The sequence below is a fragment of the Arachis hypogaea genome, chromosome 18, assembly GCF_003086295.3.
Source record: "Arachis hypogaea cultivar Tifrunner chromosome 18, arahy.Tifrunner.gnm2.J5K5, whole genome shotgun sequence".
Taxonomy (NCBI): domain Eukaryota; kingdom Viridiplantae; phylum Streptophyta; class Magnoliopsida; order Fabales; family Fabaceae; genus Arachis; species Arachis hypogaea.
This window is the reverse complement of record NC_092053.1, coordinates 114,630,168-114,646,908: the sequence shown is the minus strand read 5'-3', so window position 1 is coordinate 114,646,908 and position 16,741 is coordinate 114,630,168. Positions and strand designations below refer to the sequence as shown.

Here is a 16,741-nt window from a genome sequence, read left to right as displayed (position 1 = left end):
TGAATTTGCTTACATGATTTAAATTACGAATATTAATTAATTTTTTATAAAATTTTAATTTATAAAAAAATTATTTAAAAATATCTATACACTATACCCAACCAAAAATTTAAAGACGAAGAAGTTATTAAAAAATTGTTATAAAAAAATATTTATTGCTACCAAGTGTCAACGTAGACAAAAAATTGTAATGATAGACTAATAATTACAGTATCTATGTTTGTAGCCTGAAATTGTTATTATAGCACATGTTCAAATGGAAAAGTTTGGATATAGAATAATAAAGAATCCTTTTAGGTATACCTAAAATTAAAAGGCATATTTATACAAAATTTTGATGATATATTTAATAGAAGCTAATTTTGATGTGCGTATAGTTACTTTGCACGTGCGTTTAATTACGTAATGCTGCAGGAGAAAAAAACTAATTTTTAAAGTGACTACGTGAATGTCATCTAAAAAAATGGATGTGATTGCACGACTATATAGAATATTTTGCACTGTCGATGCATAAAAATTAAACTGATGTTTAACAACAGAAATATACGAAAAATTAGAGATCATGGGCATTCCATTTTGGAAAATCACTTTAAAGAAAATAAAACCCAATGGGTTCATCATGAACTGGCCTGAGTGGCTGAGACTAAGAGCATGCTGATAAATACATAATTCTATGATGAATTTTTATCCGAAAAGAGGAATTTTTAACAACTTATGTTGCATTTATTCATTGAGATTGCATGCTTTTGTGAATTTCCTTCTAATTGTGGCTAATTTTTTAAAAAGAAAATATGTTTTATACTTAAAATTGCCAAATTTAATTCACTTTTATTTCATTCGATACCTTGATATGTTTGTTTAAGTGATATAAGTTTTAGAAGGTTATGATGGCTTAGAAAGTTAGAGAAAAAACATGCAAATGCAGATGATTCATGACGAAATGAATACTGTAAATTCTCCAAGTCGTGCATACGCATCATAGGAACATACGCATGACCCCTGACACGTGACTCACTTGAACGAACATGTTGTTGGTGATTTCAATCTCATTTTAGGTCCGATCGAAATAATTTCTTAAGCATTCGAAGCACGGATCAAGTGGATTTTGATCCTGTTTTAGGATTTTCGGGTGTGTTAATTTAACTTCCCTCTAATTTTAGTTTTTGATCTCGTTTTAGTTGAGTATTGGTTATATTATCTTCTCCTATCATCTGAGGTTTCCGGTTTTTATTATTAGTCTATTGTTTTTTTTTTACTCTTTTTAGTTTAGGAACACGGGTTGAATTTCCATTTTTCTTTAATACAATTTGAGGTTTTTTATGTTTATTGTTGTTCATTTGAGTTGTTATTATTGCTTTCTTATCTTAGTTAGCTGTAAATTTTATTTTTTCATTTTAAAGACTTGTGTTGGTTAGCTGTTGTTAGGTTTAGGTTCTGCTGTCGACAAGTTGCAATGTTTATATATTGATTCAATTGGGTCAAGAAAATTCTGGTAACAGTCTACATTCTATTGTTGTAGAAGGTCAGCAAATGGGTTTCGTTAAAGTCGGTAGCAGGCTCCAATAAGGAAATTCCCTCTTTCCATACATTTTTCCCACTTGCCCATAGGAGAGAACACAATGACATGTTCTAAGGCCTGAGACCGTACGCAAGATGTTGCTGCAGTAGCCAACTGTTGTTCACTTATGTGAATTATAGATCCCACTAAAGAGGGAATTACAGATGAAAATGATAAGCAATCTGTTGGACAAACGTGTTTGAGAAGATTAAAGTGCGAAACAGTGTATGGAATGTTGTTTTATCTGTGGTTATTTTTAATTTATTAAAAAAAAAATTAACTTGATGTTATAACAGTAAATAATAATTCTGCTTAAATAGAGTACTAAATAAAATACTATATAAAAATTGTAATAAAAAGGTATAAAAAAGAATAAATATATTTTTGATAACCTCACATTATTATTTAATAACATATTTTTTAAGGAGTTATCATGAAAACGTGAAGATATTAAACATTTGGTATTTTTATTACAAATTTTTAAAACATAAAATTTAAATGAATTATATAAAATGATTTTACTTCTAAAAATGATCTAAAATAAACAATAATTTATAAATATAAATTAATTAAAATAATAAACTGTATATTTTTTGGTGAAATTGTTAGAACGTCAATTATTTATTATTTTAATTACATCATTATTATTATTAGTGGGAGGTTTGGTGTTGTTGACAATGATGCATGTAGTATATATTGTGGGTTCCAGTAGAGGGGATTTGGGAGGGTTACCGAAGAGTCAATGAGGAGCTTTCCAATTGCACGAGTCACGGTGAAAGATAGAATGGACGGGTTAGCAGTGATGATGTGTGTTTACAGTGAACAATATATATATTTATTTTAAAATTGAACTGTGTTGGGAATGTAATCTACTCCAGATAATGATTACCTAGCTAATGGATAAAATGATGGTTTCTTAATTTTTTTGGTTACCATGTCAAAAATGTAACATCTTATTATCATATCCTTTGAATCAATTTTTGATTCATTTATATTAGTTTTTTATTAAGAAAAAAAAATTTGGGGGAAATGAAAGCAAATATCCTATTTTCCTCTTCAATTAAGTAGTAGTTGCATCATGTACCCAAAAGACATTAGAAATTACATGACGTGTTTACTGTCTAGTATTTTTTGTATGATTTTACATCATAAAATAATAGCCCAACGTTTACGCTGTACTTGATTGAGAATACTAGAGACAAGTCATATTTATTGAAAAAAAAGGAAAGGCCAAAAAATCAATGCAAACAGTTATATATTACTCTAAAAAATGAGCCGCATTTTGAATGAAATGCAAGGAAAAATAAAGACTTTGACATATTTGTAATTTGTGATATGATAACAATGTATGACACTGTTGTTGTTATTATTTGGAATGAGTTTTTTTTTTTTTTTTGTTATGATTTGGATCTTTATAGGCGAATCAACTTTTGCTTATTTTTTTTTAAATTTTGATTACCTTCTCGTTATTTAACTATAGTTAAACTATACAAATATAAAAACACTTCTCTATCTGTTTTTGTTTCTATTATCCCAACCTTATTTACTTATTTTACAAAGTGGTGGACATTCAGGTAAAGACGCTCAACACGTCTTTACATACAGATGTTTGATCTCATCTATTGAATAGATTATCATATATTAAATTTTTGACACATAACATAGATTAAAACTTAAAAGTGATATCTTTATTAAACAATGTTGTTATATTATTAAAGTTATTATTTTGATTCTTATGTCAATATTTTAAATTGCTTAAAATTTAAATTTTTAACAAAAAATTTATTAGAGAATTATTTTATTTTTATTATTTTTTATAAATTGTATAATATTATGTTTTTGTTTTTATTTCATTATCATTTTAATATTTTTTATTTTGATAATTTAATAAATTTTTACGAGTTGAGTTTTTATTTAAAATTTTTATAATTTTTTTAAATTTTTTCCTTTTTATAATTTAAAAATTTATATTTTAATTTACTTGTTGATTCAAACCTATTTATAATTTATATTTTTATTATTAATTTATATTTCGTAGAACATATTTTTAAATGTAGCTAAACAAACAACTTAAAAAAATTTGTTTTTACCATCTTTATGTGACTGAAATTAATTTAGGATGAATGTGGAGTCAGACTCACGTGGATTTTGGTTGGGCCCGTGGGAGGGGGTTGTTAATGGATATATCCATGAATCGTAATATGCTTTCTTTTCTCTTTTCATAGTGGTGTCAGCACTCTTCGTTTTTCCCGTAATCTTTGAAGATACAGCCACACTTGCATGTGTTAATGGTCATGACGACCGAAGCTGATCATTTTCCCTTCTATGCCGTCCGAAGAGGTTGTGTCCCAGGCATTTACAGGTCATGGGAGGAATGTGAGCATCAGGTGAATGGGTTCCGGAACAATGAACACCGTGGCTTCCATGATCTGTCTGAAGCTTTGGCTTGGCTGCGTAGTGCTGGATCTCCTCCCTCTCGTCGGCCAACACCACATGCTCAACCGGTGAGAAGAAGACCGTCAAGATTGTTAGAAGGTGCTTTCTGTTCACTCCCTTCGTGTCAGAAAGTTTCTTCCGTCCTCATGGCAGCTGACAATTTGGACTCTGGAGATGGCAGTGGTGATAGAAACCTTACTGGAGTGACTGGTGAGCATGAACACATTTATATTATTTTTAATCTTCAATGAGTATTTTCTGTGTAGCACTCCTGTAAAGGCAGAGTAATGGTGATGTTGTAGATGTGCATTATTCTGAAACAATAACTTCGTTTGGCTCGTGCAGTTGCGGATCCAGGGACAGATGGTCGTTTCGTGTATGTGGAGGACATGGAGCTCATGTTGATGCGGGCATGCTCATTTTTTCAAATTGGTTCTCCCCTTTTTGTTCCTCAGGAAATCAACACGAACGATGAGCGTGTGCTAGTCGGATTCACAGTGGTTCTGCCTCACAATAGCAGAGGTATAGATCTTGTGGCTCATGGTCCTTTGTGCTATGAAGAACATGTTGCTCGTCAAGAAGTTTCGTTCACAATGGTTGATAAAATTCTTGGGGCTACTGGTTATACCGTTCATGATTACAACTATCATATCCTGCACTGGCTCAAAGAACGTTTGAAGTAGTCAAGGGCTGACGAAGTAGGTAGATTGACTGAGCGAATTCGTATACTAGAAATAGAAAATGAGGAACTTTCGGGACAAGTTGAAATGTTTGGGGAGATGTTAGAGGAATAGGGTGCATGGTGGATCATGTAATGCATCTTTCGAATGGAGGTACGCCACGCTTTGGGATTTCTATGTTAGTGTAATTTAGAACTAGTAATTTGGCTGTATTTGTTAATGTTTTCTTTGGGCTAGACTACTTGGGTGGCTGACAAATATCCGGTTGAAACTGATATTGTTGCTGCTATTTTGCTCAGGATTTGTGTAATGAATTAAATTTAATCTAGCCGTTAATGTTATGCCATTTTATTTTGGGGTTCGATATAGGTGTTATGATGACAATTTAAGTTGCTTCTGGACTACACAAGTATCCAACTCGTTGCACAAGTAATATCGAAAGGAATGGAAATCAAAGAAGTCTCTTAATTTTTGCCTAATAACAATTTCTTCCATGTTAACCAGGGAACTTTGTTTCATGGTGGTACACTAATTCAAAGTTTTTGCTCAAAAGAAATAAGTTTTTTTCTAATATGCTGCTTCAGCCCCAACATTTTTATGAAAGTAAATTATGTTAATGTCTACTTGATCCGTGTATGCAATTTAGCTAGCATGACATTCCATATTTAGCAAACTTAATTTCAGAGGATGAATATCACGGTGCCATAAGGTTGTGGTTCTGTTGACTAATTTATAAAAAAATTAACGGACCAAAAATTGATAATGGGGTGGCAATACATGTTGTGGCATGCTGACTTAAGTCTAATGCAAATCTAGGTTTTCAGTTGGCCCTGCAATTTGGGGTTCATGGATGACTTTTGCATCCAATCAATCAGTCTGTAGCCTAAAAGAGTGTTTCAGTAGGAAAGGGTGTTTTGGAAGCAACAGCAGATAATCAATACCTCGGAATGTGTGCAAGCAAAAATCTGAGATTTCAAACCTTCTCTCTCTAAAATGCACCTCTTTTGCTGCTTTTTTGCTATCTAATCTAAAAGTATGCTTCTTTGAGACCTGAATTTTCTGTAGTACTCCCAAGCCTTTCTTCTCATGGACCTATAACACTTGGACCTTACATCTACAAGCCCATGACTTCAACTTTTTCAATACGAGGTAAGGTATATCTCTAACATACTGCATCCCGCAATCTCTTTATTTGCCTCGTGTGAACTTGGCGCCAATTACATTGGTGCACTCTTCTCTGCTCTGTGTCTTTAGAGGTAGACATGAAGAACAAGGGGAAGGTTACACTACTTAATGTTGGGAGTCCTCAACTGACTTCGAAAGATGACTCTGGTGTGGAAGAGGCAAAACAGATGTCGGCTGTGACTGAAGAGGTATTTTCCACATCGGATGATCCTGTCGTTGACGTGTTCAACAAAGTGCGTGAGGTGGTTTGCATAACGATCATTTTCATATGGATCTCTTTAGTTGATGTTATCTTTCAACTGTGTGTTGATATTTTTTAAGAAACTTGTTTTCTTTGGGTTTGCAGATTTTGCTTGGATCTGATGGAGCAACTAAATCTATTGTTGAGACTCAGGCAGAGGAGATTAAGAAGCTTAAGTGTACCATTGATGGTCAAAGAACCCTACTGGAGATATTGTGGTTAGAATATGCGAAAGGACAAAAAAGGCCGCTAACGCACCAGGAGAGGTATGGTTCAACTAAAGGTATTATTGTGCACGACACAAAGAAGGAAAAGAATGAGTCTCATCGAAAGCTGAAGCTGGCCTGTGAGGATGTCAGTGCGGTGGTTATTACTAATGACGTGGATGCTATTATAGCCAAGATCGACGCTGGGATGAATGCTGTAAACACAAACTTCGACCATGCAAAAAATTCTGACTACAAAAAGGGAACAAGGCCTGCATCATAGTCTAGCACTGTTAAGCAACAACCACTCAAGGTAGCAATGCTGCAAGGACTCGCTGTTGGTCTATCACTGGAACACTGTTTTATTTCGAGCTTTTTTACATCTACAGATTTTTTATCACGAGCTAATGCTTCTTTGTTTCCCGGGTTCATTTGACAAATTTTTTATAGCGGCGGCTAGAGTTCATTTCTGGCAATGATTCCAGTCGATACACCATTCGTGCCCACGGTGATAAGGAAGTCCCTCTCTTTTACCGAGTGGGTGCACCTAGCTTCATGGATGGTGGAGACCTCCCGCACGTAAGTACTATAACATTCGTTAGTTCCCACCTTTGTGGATTTTACATGACCTTTATGACTTGGAGAAATAAAATATCATGCCGGACAACTGTGCAGTGTATTGACGCTGTGTTCCGTCCCCCCGCCGGTGTCAACTTTGTGACTGTTGAGTTAGCGGTCGCTGCGTACGTATTCGGTCGGAGGCTCTCGATGAAGTACGTGGCCTCATTTGTGAATTTACTTTAATAGTTTGATTTTTTCAGTTGGGTCTTGGATGTGCTGGTGGTTTATAAAGGTGCTTTAGAAAACCGAAACTTACATCACCATATGCATCTTAAATTTGTGTTTTCATTTCTCATTGGACATTTTTAACCGGAGTTTTTCATGAAGAACCACAATAAGCCATCCGTGTAGCATCGTGAATTTGTTAATAGCTCATTACTTGAAGGAGTTGTTAGTTGGTAACATCGTAAATTTTCTGCATGGCTCTTCTCCAACGTTTTTTTTGGTCAATCCCCCAAAGTTAAGTACAACTGCTCTGCCCCCCCCTACCCATTTATTTTTTAGTTTTTGGCAAAGTCAAAGAATCATGTATTTTTTGGCCACCAAAGAATCCAGTTGGTTAAGAAATGGGAACATTAAATTTAGGCCTTAGGCCCATGGTTCGGTCTCCATTTACTGCATCCTAAAAAAATAACGATGTGGGTTGATCCATTACATTCAAATAACTAAGTCCATAATGATAAAAAACTTCATCAAGTCCCTTGGAAAACTGTAAGCTATATAATTAATACTAAAATCATGCATTATAAATAATTTCAATGAAAAATTTCTTCTAATGTATTTCTCAAATATCATTGAATCTCACAGCCTTGTTGATATATGATAATAACATAGCCCCATTTAAAGACATTTAACTAATCTGTTCAACAAAAGATATGTAAAAATTAAAATAAACATATGTTCAAGAAAATTTTGTTTAAACCCATAAATAGAATAAAGCCAAATATCTAGATTTGCATTCTCGATTAACAGGCCTATCTAATTTCCGGTAACAACTCATTTCATCAGGTTAATGTCGTCTTCTCTATGTGTTCTTTAGGTAAAAACAATTTTATTTATTTATTTTTTGGTACTTTAAGTTAAAGATAGAAACGAACTTGAATTGTTGTTAAATATTAATGAAATAAGGAGTAAACAATTTGCAAAACGTCCCATGCTTTGACCTACAAATTTCCTCTCAACTTTTTTGGCCTTGATAGGCTTCAGCCCAGGAATAAAGTATGGAATAATCACTTTTCTGCGTACATCTGCCGCAATCCTCCCATCTGCCCTCATCGTTCCCAGCCATCTTGATTCGTCTTATCCAGTATAATGCTCACTTTGTCCACGTCGTTAGTGGCATGATAATAAACTTTTATCTTACTGTTAGTTTAATTATGACTCCTTCCTCATATTTCACATATTGCTAGTTTTGCCTTGAAGAGAGGGTAAATTTTTTCGCCTTTACTATGCAGATATTTTTTCTAATTGTTCTTTGCTACAATTTTCATTCAACGACTTCTAATTTTGCTTGACCGGACCCTGCAGGGAGGTGCTGATCCCCAACGAACACTGCCAGGGAGACAGGCAAGCTTTGTGGACGTTGCGACCGGGAGAGGAAGTTATGGATGATGTAGTGTTGTTTGAACTAACATTTAGTCGGCTCACTATTAGGTGTCATAGTCTAATCGTTTGTAGTGATAAGCTTTGTTTTAACAATTGAAAATACGTCGACTGTGACGCTTCGTGCAGGTGCTGACTCTGCTGGCTACTATACTGACTGATGAGCGAGCAGATAGACGCATCTGGTGGCTTCCGACGACATTCGGAGTATGTCGCTGGTGCACGAAATTGTGATCTCAGGCAACGGCGCCAGAAACTCTGTACGCACGTCTTAATAAATTGTTTTTCATTCACAACTTTGATACAACTAACCAGCAAGTGCACTGGGTCGTCCAAGTAATAAACCTTACATGAGTAAGGGTCGATCCCACGAAGATTGTTGGTATGAAGCAAGCTATGGTCACCTTGTAAATCTCAGTCAGGCAGATATAAAATAGTTATGGAGTTTTCGAACATAAATAATAAATAGATAGAAAATAAGGATAAAAACACTTATGTAATTCATTGGTGAGAATTTTAGATACGCGTATAGAGATGCTTTCGTTCCTCTGAATCTTTGCTTTCCCGCTGTCTTCATCCAATCAGTCTTACTCATTTCCATGGCTGGCTTTATGTAAGGACATCACCGTTGTCAATGGCTACTTTTAATCCTCTCTGGAAAATGGTCCGATGCGCTGTCACTGCATGGCTAATCGTCTGGAGGCATCACCCTTGCCAATGGCTGCATCCCATCCTCTTGTGAAAATGGTCCAAATGCTCTGTCACAGCACGGCTAATCATCTGAGGTTCTCGATCATACTGGAATAGGATTCACCCTCCTTTTGCGTCTGTCACTACGCCCAGCACTCGCGAGTTTGAAGTTCGTCACAGTCATTCAATCCCAGAGTCCTACTCGGAATACCACAGACAAGGTTTAGACTTTCCGGACTCTCATGAATGCCGCCATCAATCTAGCTTATACCACGAAGATTCTGATTAAGAGATCCAAGAGATACTCATTCAATCTAAGGTAGAACGGAAGTGGTTGTCAGGCACGCGTTCATAGGGAATGATGATGATTGTCACGTTCATCACATTCAGGTTGAAGTGCGAATGAATATCTTAGAAGTAGAATAAGTTGAATTGAATAGAAAAACAGTAGTACTTTGCATTAATCTTTGAGGAACAGCAAAGCTCCACACCTTAATCTATGGAGTGCAGAAACTCTACCGTATGAAAAATACATAAGTGAATATAGGGTAAGCATGGCCGAGTGGCCAGCCTCCCATGGAGGTCTAGAGATCTAAAAATGATCAAAAGATAATCCAAAGATCATAAGATGTCTAATACAATAGTAAAAAGTCCTATTTATACTAAACTAGTTACTAGAGTTTACAGAAGTAAGTAATTGATGCATAAATCCACTTCCGGGGACCACTTGGTGTGTGCTTGGGCTGAGCTTGAATGTTACACGTGTAGAGGTCAATCTTGGAGTTGAACGCCAGTTTGTAACGTATTTCTGGCGTTCAACTCTGGCTTGTGATGTGTTTCTGGCGTTTAACTCCAGACAGTAGCGTAGAACTGGCGTTCAACGCCCTTTTACATCATCTAAAATCGGCCAAAGTATGGACTATTATATATTGCAGGAAAGCCCTGGATGTCTACTTTCCAACGCAATTAGAAGCGCACCATTTTGAGTTTTGTAGCTCCAAAAAATCCACTTTGAGTGCAGGGAGGTCAGAATCCAACAGCATCAGCAGTCCTTCTTCAACCTCTGAATCTGATTTTTGCTCAAGTCCCTCAATTTCAGCCAGAAAATACCTAAAATCACAGAAAAATACACAAACTCATAGTAAAGTCCAGAAATGTAAATTTAACATAAAAACTAATGAAAACATCCCTAAAAGTAACTAGATTCTACTAAAAACAATGCCAAAAAGCGTATAAATTATCCGCTCATCACAACACCAAACTTAAATTGTTGCTTGTCCCCAAGCAACTGAAAATCAAATAGGATAAAAAAAAGAGAATATACTATAAATTCCAAACTATCAATGAAACATAGCTCCAATTAAATGAGCGGGACTTGTAGCTTTTTGCCTCTTGAATAGTTTTGGCATCTCACTTTATCCATTGAGGTTCAGAATGATTGGCATCTATAGGAACTCAGAGTTCAGATAGTGTTATTGATTCTCCTAGTTCAGTATGATGATTCTTGAACACAGCTATTTTATGAGTCTTGGCCGTGGCCCTAAGCACTTTGTTTTCTAGTATTACCACCGGATACATAAATGCCACAGACACATAATTGGGTGAACCTTTTCAGATTGTGACTCAGCTTTGCTAAAGTCCCCAATTAGAGGTGTCCAGGGTTCTTAAGCACACTCTGTTTTTGCTTTGGACCTTGACTTTAACCGCTCAGTCTCAAGTTTTCACTTGACACCTTCACGCCACAAGCACATGGTTAGGGACAGCTTGGTTTAGCCGCTTAGGCCAGGATTTTATTCCTTCAGGCCCTCCTATCCACTGATGCTCAAAGCCTTGGGATCCTTTTTATTTACCCTTGCCTTTTGGTTTTAAGGGTTATTGGCTTTTTGCTCTTGCCTCTTGGTTTTAAGAGCTTTTGGCTTTTTCTGCTTGCTTTTTCTCTTTTTTTTTTTTAATTTTTTTATTTTTTTTCGCCTATATTTTTTTTCCTTTTTTTTTCTGCAAGCTTTGTTCTTTGCTGCTTTTTCTTGCTTCAAGAATAATTTTTATGATTTTTCAGATTATCAAATAACATGTCTCCTTATCATCATTCTTTCAAGAGCCAACATATTTAACATTCTTAAACAACAACTTCAAAAGACATATGCACTGTTCAAGCATTCATTCAGAAAATAAAAAGTATTGTCACCACATCAATATAATTAAACTAAGTTCAAGGATAAATTCGAAACTCATGTACTTCTTGTTCTTTTGAATTAAAACAGTTTTCATTTAAGAGAGGTGATGGATTCATAGGATATTCATAACTTTAAGACACAGTTACTAAATACTAATAATCATGTAATGAAGACACAAACATGGATAAGCACTTAATATAGAGAAAACGAAAAACAGAGAATGTAAGAACAAGGAATGAGTCCACTTTAGTGATGGTGGCGTTTCCTTCTTGAGGAACCAGTGATGTCCTTGAGCTCTTCTATGTCTCTTCCTTGTCTTTGTTGCTCCTCCCTCATTGCTTTTTGATCTTCCCTTATTTCATGAAGGATGATGGAGTGCTCTTGATGTTCCACCCTTAATTGTCCCATGTTGGAACTTAATTCTCCTAGGGAGGTGTTGATTTGCTCCCAATAGTTTTGTGGAGGAAAATGCATTTGAGGCATCTCTGGGATCTCATGGTGATGAGCTTCATGCGTCTCTTGAGATCCATGAATGGGCTCTCTTGCTTGCTCCATCCTTTTCTTAGTGATGGGCTTCTCTTCCTCAATGGGAATGTCTCCTTCTATGAAAGCTCCAGCTGAGTAACATAGATAGCAAATAAGATGAGGAAAAGCTAGCCTTGCCCCAGGAGAGGGCTTTTCGGCTATTTTGTAGAGTTCAAGGGAGATGACTTCATGAACTTCTACTTCCTCTCCAATCATGATGCTATGAATCATGATGGCCCGATCCACAGTAACTTCAGATCGGTTGCTAGTGGGGATGATGGAGCGTTGGATGAACTCCAACCATCCTCTAGCCACAGGCTTGAGGTCCAGTCTTCTTAATTGAACCGGCTTGCCTTTGGAGTCAATCTTCCATTGAGCTCCTTTCACACATATGTCCATGAGGACTTGGTCCAACCTTTGATTAAAGTTGACCCTTCTAGTGTAGGGGCGTGCATCTCCTTGCATCATAGGCAAGTTGAACACCAACCTCACATTTTCCGGACTAAAATCTAAGTATTTTCCTCGAACCATAGTGAGATAATTCTTTGGGTTTGGGTTCTTACTTTGATCATGGTTCCTTGTTATCCATGTATTGGCATAGAACTCTTGAACCATTAGGATGCTGACTTGTTGGATGGGGTTTGTTAGAACTTCCCAACCTCTTCTTTGGATTTCATGTCGGATCTCCGGATACTCATTTCTCTTGAGTTTGAAAGGGACCTCGGGGATCACCTTTTTCTTGGCCACAACATCATAGAAGTGGTCTTGATGAGCTTTGGAGATGAATCTTTCCATCACCCATGACTCGGAGGTGGAAGCTTTTGTCTTCCCTTCCCTTTTCTAGAGGATTCTCTGGTCTTAGGTGCCATCAATGGTAATGGAAAAACAAAAAGCTTATGCTTTTACCACACCAAACTTAGAATATTGCTCGCCCTCGAGCAAGAAAAGAAAGAATAGATGAAGAAGAAGAAGAAATTGAGGAAAGGGAGAGAGAGATGTGTTTCGGCCAAGAAGGGGAAGAGAGGGTTGTGTTGTGTGAAAATGAGGAAGAATGGAGGGCTATATATAGGGAAGGGAGGGGGGTAAGGTTCGGCCATAAGGGTGGGTTTTGGGTGGGAAAGTGATTTTGAATTTTGAAGGTAGGTGGAGTTTATGAGGTAGGTTTATGGGGAAGAGTGGATGGATGTGAGTGGTGAAGTGGTGATAGGGAAGAGAGATTGAGGTGATTGGTGAAGAGTTTTGGGGAAGAGTGTTTATGGGATTGTGTGAAAGAGGGGTGATAAGAAGTGAGTGGAGGTAGGTGGGGATCCTGTGGGGTCCACAGATCCTGAGGTGATCCTGTGGGGTCCACAGATCCTGAGGTGTTCAAGGATTTACAACCTTGCACCAAATTAGGCATGCAAAATGCCCTTGCACACAACTCTGGGCGTTCAGCGCCAGATTGGTGCTTGTTCTGGGCGTTGAACGCCCATTTGTTGCCCATTTCTGGCGTTGAACGCCAGAACCATGCTTGTTTTGGGCGTTCAGCGCCAGCTCTTCTCCAGGGTGCAATTCTAGCATTCAAACGCCCAGATGCTGCCCATTTTGGGCGTTCAGCGCCAGAACCATGCTCTGTTCTGGTGTTGAACGCCAGCCAGATGCTTCTTACTAGCGTTTAAACGCCAGTGAGATCTTCCTCCAGGGTGTGATTTTTCTTCTGCTATTTTTGATTCCGTTCTCAATTTTTTGATTTATTTTGTGACTCCACATGATCATGTACCTATAAAGACATATAACTAATAAAAATATAATTAAATAAAAATTGGGTTGCCTCCCAACAAGCGCTTCTTTAATGTCAATAGCTTGACAGTGGGCTCTCATGGAGCCTCACAGATGTTCAAAGCATTGTTGAGACTCCCCAACACCAAACTTAGAGTTTGGATATGGAAGTTCAACACCAAACTTAGAGTTTGGTTGTGGCCTCCCAACACCAAACTTAAAGTTTGACTGTGGGGGCTCTGGTTGACTCTGCATTGAGATAAGCTTTTTATGCTTCCTCTCTGTGTTTACAGAAGGATGACCTTGAGTTTTAAACACAAAGGAGTCCTCATTCAATTGAAGGACTAGTTCACCTCTGTCAACATTAATCACACTCTTGCTGTGGCTAGGAAGGGTCTTCCAAGGATGATGGATTCATCATCATCCTTCCCAGTATCAAGGATTATGAAATCAGCAGGGATGTAAAGACCTTCAACCTTTACTAACACGTCCTCTACTAGTCCATAAGCCTGTTTTCTTGAATTGTCTGCCATCTCTAATGAGATTTTAGTAGCTTGCACCCCATAGATTCCCAGTTTCTCTATTACAGAGAGGGGCATGAGGTTTATCCCTGAACCAAGGTCACACAGAGCCTTTTCAAAGATCATGTTGCCTATGGTACAAGGTATTATGAACTTTCCAGGATCCTGTTTCTTCTGAGGCAATGTCAGTTGATCCAGATCACTTAGTTCATTGGTGAACAAGGGAGGTTCATCTTCCCAAGTCTCAATACCAAATAATTTGGCATTCAGCTTCATGATTGCACCAAGGTACTTGGTAACTTGCTCCTTAGTAACATCCTCATTCTCTTCAGAAGAGGAATACTCATCAGAGCTCATGAATGGCATAATGAAGTTCAATGGAATCTCTATGGTCTCTAGATGAGTCTCAGATTCCTTTGGTTCCTCAGAGGGAAGCTCCTTATTGATCACTGGACGTCCCAGGAGGTCTTCCTCCTTGGGATTCACGTCCTCTCCCTCCCTTACAGGTTCGGCCATGGTAATTAATTCAATGGCTTTGCACTCTCCTTTTAGATTCTCTTCTGTATTGCTTGGGAGAGTACTAGGAGGGATTTCAGTGATCCTTTTACTCAGCTGGCCCACTTATGCCTCCAAATTTCTAATGGAGGACCTTGTTTCATTCATGAAACTTACAGTGGCCTTAGATAGATCAGAGACTAAGTTTGCTAAATTAGAAGTATTTTGTTCAGAGTTCTCTGTCTGTTGCTGAGTGGATGATGGAAAAGGCTTGCTATTGCTAAACCTGTTTCTTCCACCATTATTAAAGCCTTGTTGAGGCTTTTGTTGATCCTTCCATGAGAGATTTGGGTGATTTCTCCATGAGGGGTTATAGGTGTTTCCATAAGGTTCACCCATGTAATTCACCTCTGCTATTGCAGGGTTTTCAGGATCATAAGCTTCTTCTTCAGAAGATGCCTCTTGAGTACTGTTGGATGCAGCTTGCATTCCATTCAGACTATGAGAAATCATATTGACTTGCTGAGTCAATATTTTATTCTGAGTCAGTATGGCATTCAGAGTATCAATTTCAAGAACTCCCTTCTTCATAGGCGTCCCATTACTCACAGGATTCCTCTCAGAAGTGTACATGAACTGGTTATTAGCAACCATGTCAATGAGTTCTTGAGCTTCTGCAGGTGTTTTCTTTAAGTGAATGGATCCATCTGCAGAGGTATCCAATGACATTTTAGCTAATTCAGATAGACCATCATAGAATATGTCCAGGATGGTCCATTCTGAAAGCATGTCAGAAGGACACTTTTTGGTCAGTTCTTTGTATCTCTCCCAAGCTTCATAGAGGGATTCACCTTCTTTCTGTCTGAAGGTCTGAACATCCACTCTAAGCTTACTCAGCTTTTGAGGAGGAAAGAACTTGGCTAAGAAAGCCTTGACCAGCTTATCCCAAGAGTTCAGGCTATCCTTAGGTTGAGAGTCTAACCATATTCTAGCTCTGTCTCTCACAGCAAAAGGGAAAAGCATGAGCCTGTAGACTTCAGGATCTACTCCATTAGTCTTAACAGTATCACATATCTGCAAGAATTCAGTTAAGAACTGAAAAGGATCTTCAGATGGAAGTCCATGAAACTTGCAGTTCTGCTGCATCAGAGAAACTAATTGAGGTTTCAGCTCAAAATTGTTTGCTCCAATGGCGGGAATGGAGATGCTTCTTCCATCTAAATTGGAATTAGGTGCAGTAAAGTCACCAAGCATCCTCCTTGCATTATTATTATTTTCGGCTGCCATCTCTTCTTCCTGTTCAAAAATTTCTGAAAGGTGCTTGCTGGATTGTTGTAATTTAGCTTCTCTTAGTTTCCTCTTCAGAGTCCTTTCAGGTTCTGGATCTGCTTCAACAAGAATGTTCTTGTCCTTGCTCCTGCTCATATGAAAAAGAGGGACAGAAAAATAATAATAATAGGGGTCCTTTTTACCATAGTATAGAGGTCCCTGTGTGAGTAGAAGAAAAGAAGAAGAAAAAATTCGAACACAGATGGAAGAGGGGGTTCGAATTTGGGTGAGATGAAGTGTTAGTAGATGAATAAATAAATAGAAGGAGATGAGAGAGAAGGAGAATTTTCGAAAATTATTTTTGAAAAAGAGTTAGTGATTTTCGAAAATAGTTTTTGAAAAATGTTAGTAATTTTTCGAAAATTAAAATCAAAAATTAAAATAATTAGTTAATTAAAAAGAAATTTTGAAAAAGAGGGAAGATATTTTCGAAAATTAGAGAGAGAGAGTTAGTTAGGTAGTTTTGAAAAAGATAAGAAACAAACAAAAAGTTAGTTAGTTAGTTGAAACAAATTTGAAAATTTTGAAAAGATAAGAAGATAAGAAGTTAGAAAGGATATTTTAAAATCAAATTTTGAAAAAGATAAGATAAAGAGATATTTTTGAAAAGATATGATTGAAATTAGTTTTGAAAAAGATTTGATTTTTAAAATCACAATTAATGACTTGATTCACAAGAAATCACAAGATATGATTCTAGAACTCAAAGTTTGAATCTTT

General features: G+C 36.9%; 1 non-coding gene across 1 annotated transcript; it reads left to right on the top strand.

Annotated features, from left to right (window-relative positions):
• Positions 1-15,475: 15,475 nt before the first annotated feature.
• On the top strand, positions 15,476-15,583 carry LOC112774866 (small nucleolar RNA R71). Its single transcript, XR_003189324.1, has one exon. It is a non-coding gene; the product is annotated as a small nucleolar RNA R71 (small nucleolar RNA).
• The last annotated feature ends 1,158 nt before the right edge of the window (positions 15,584-16,741 follow it).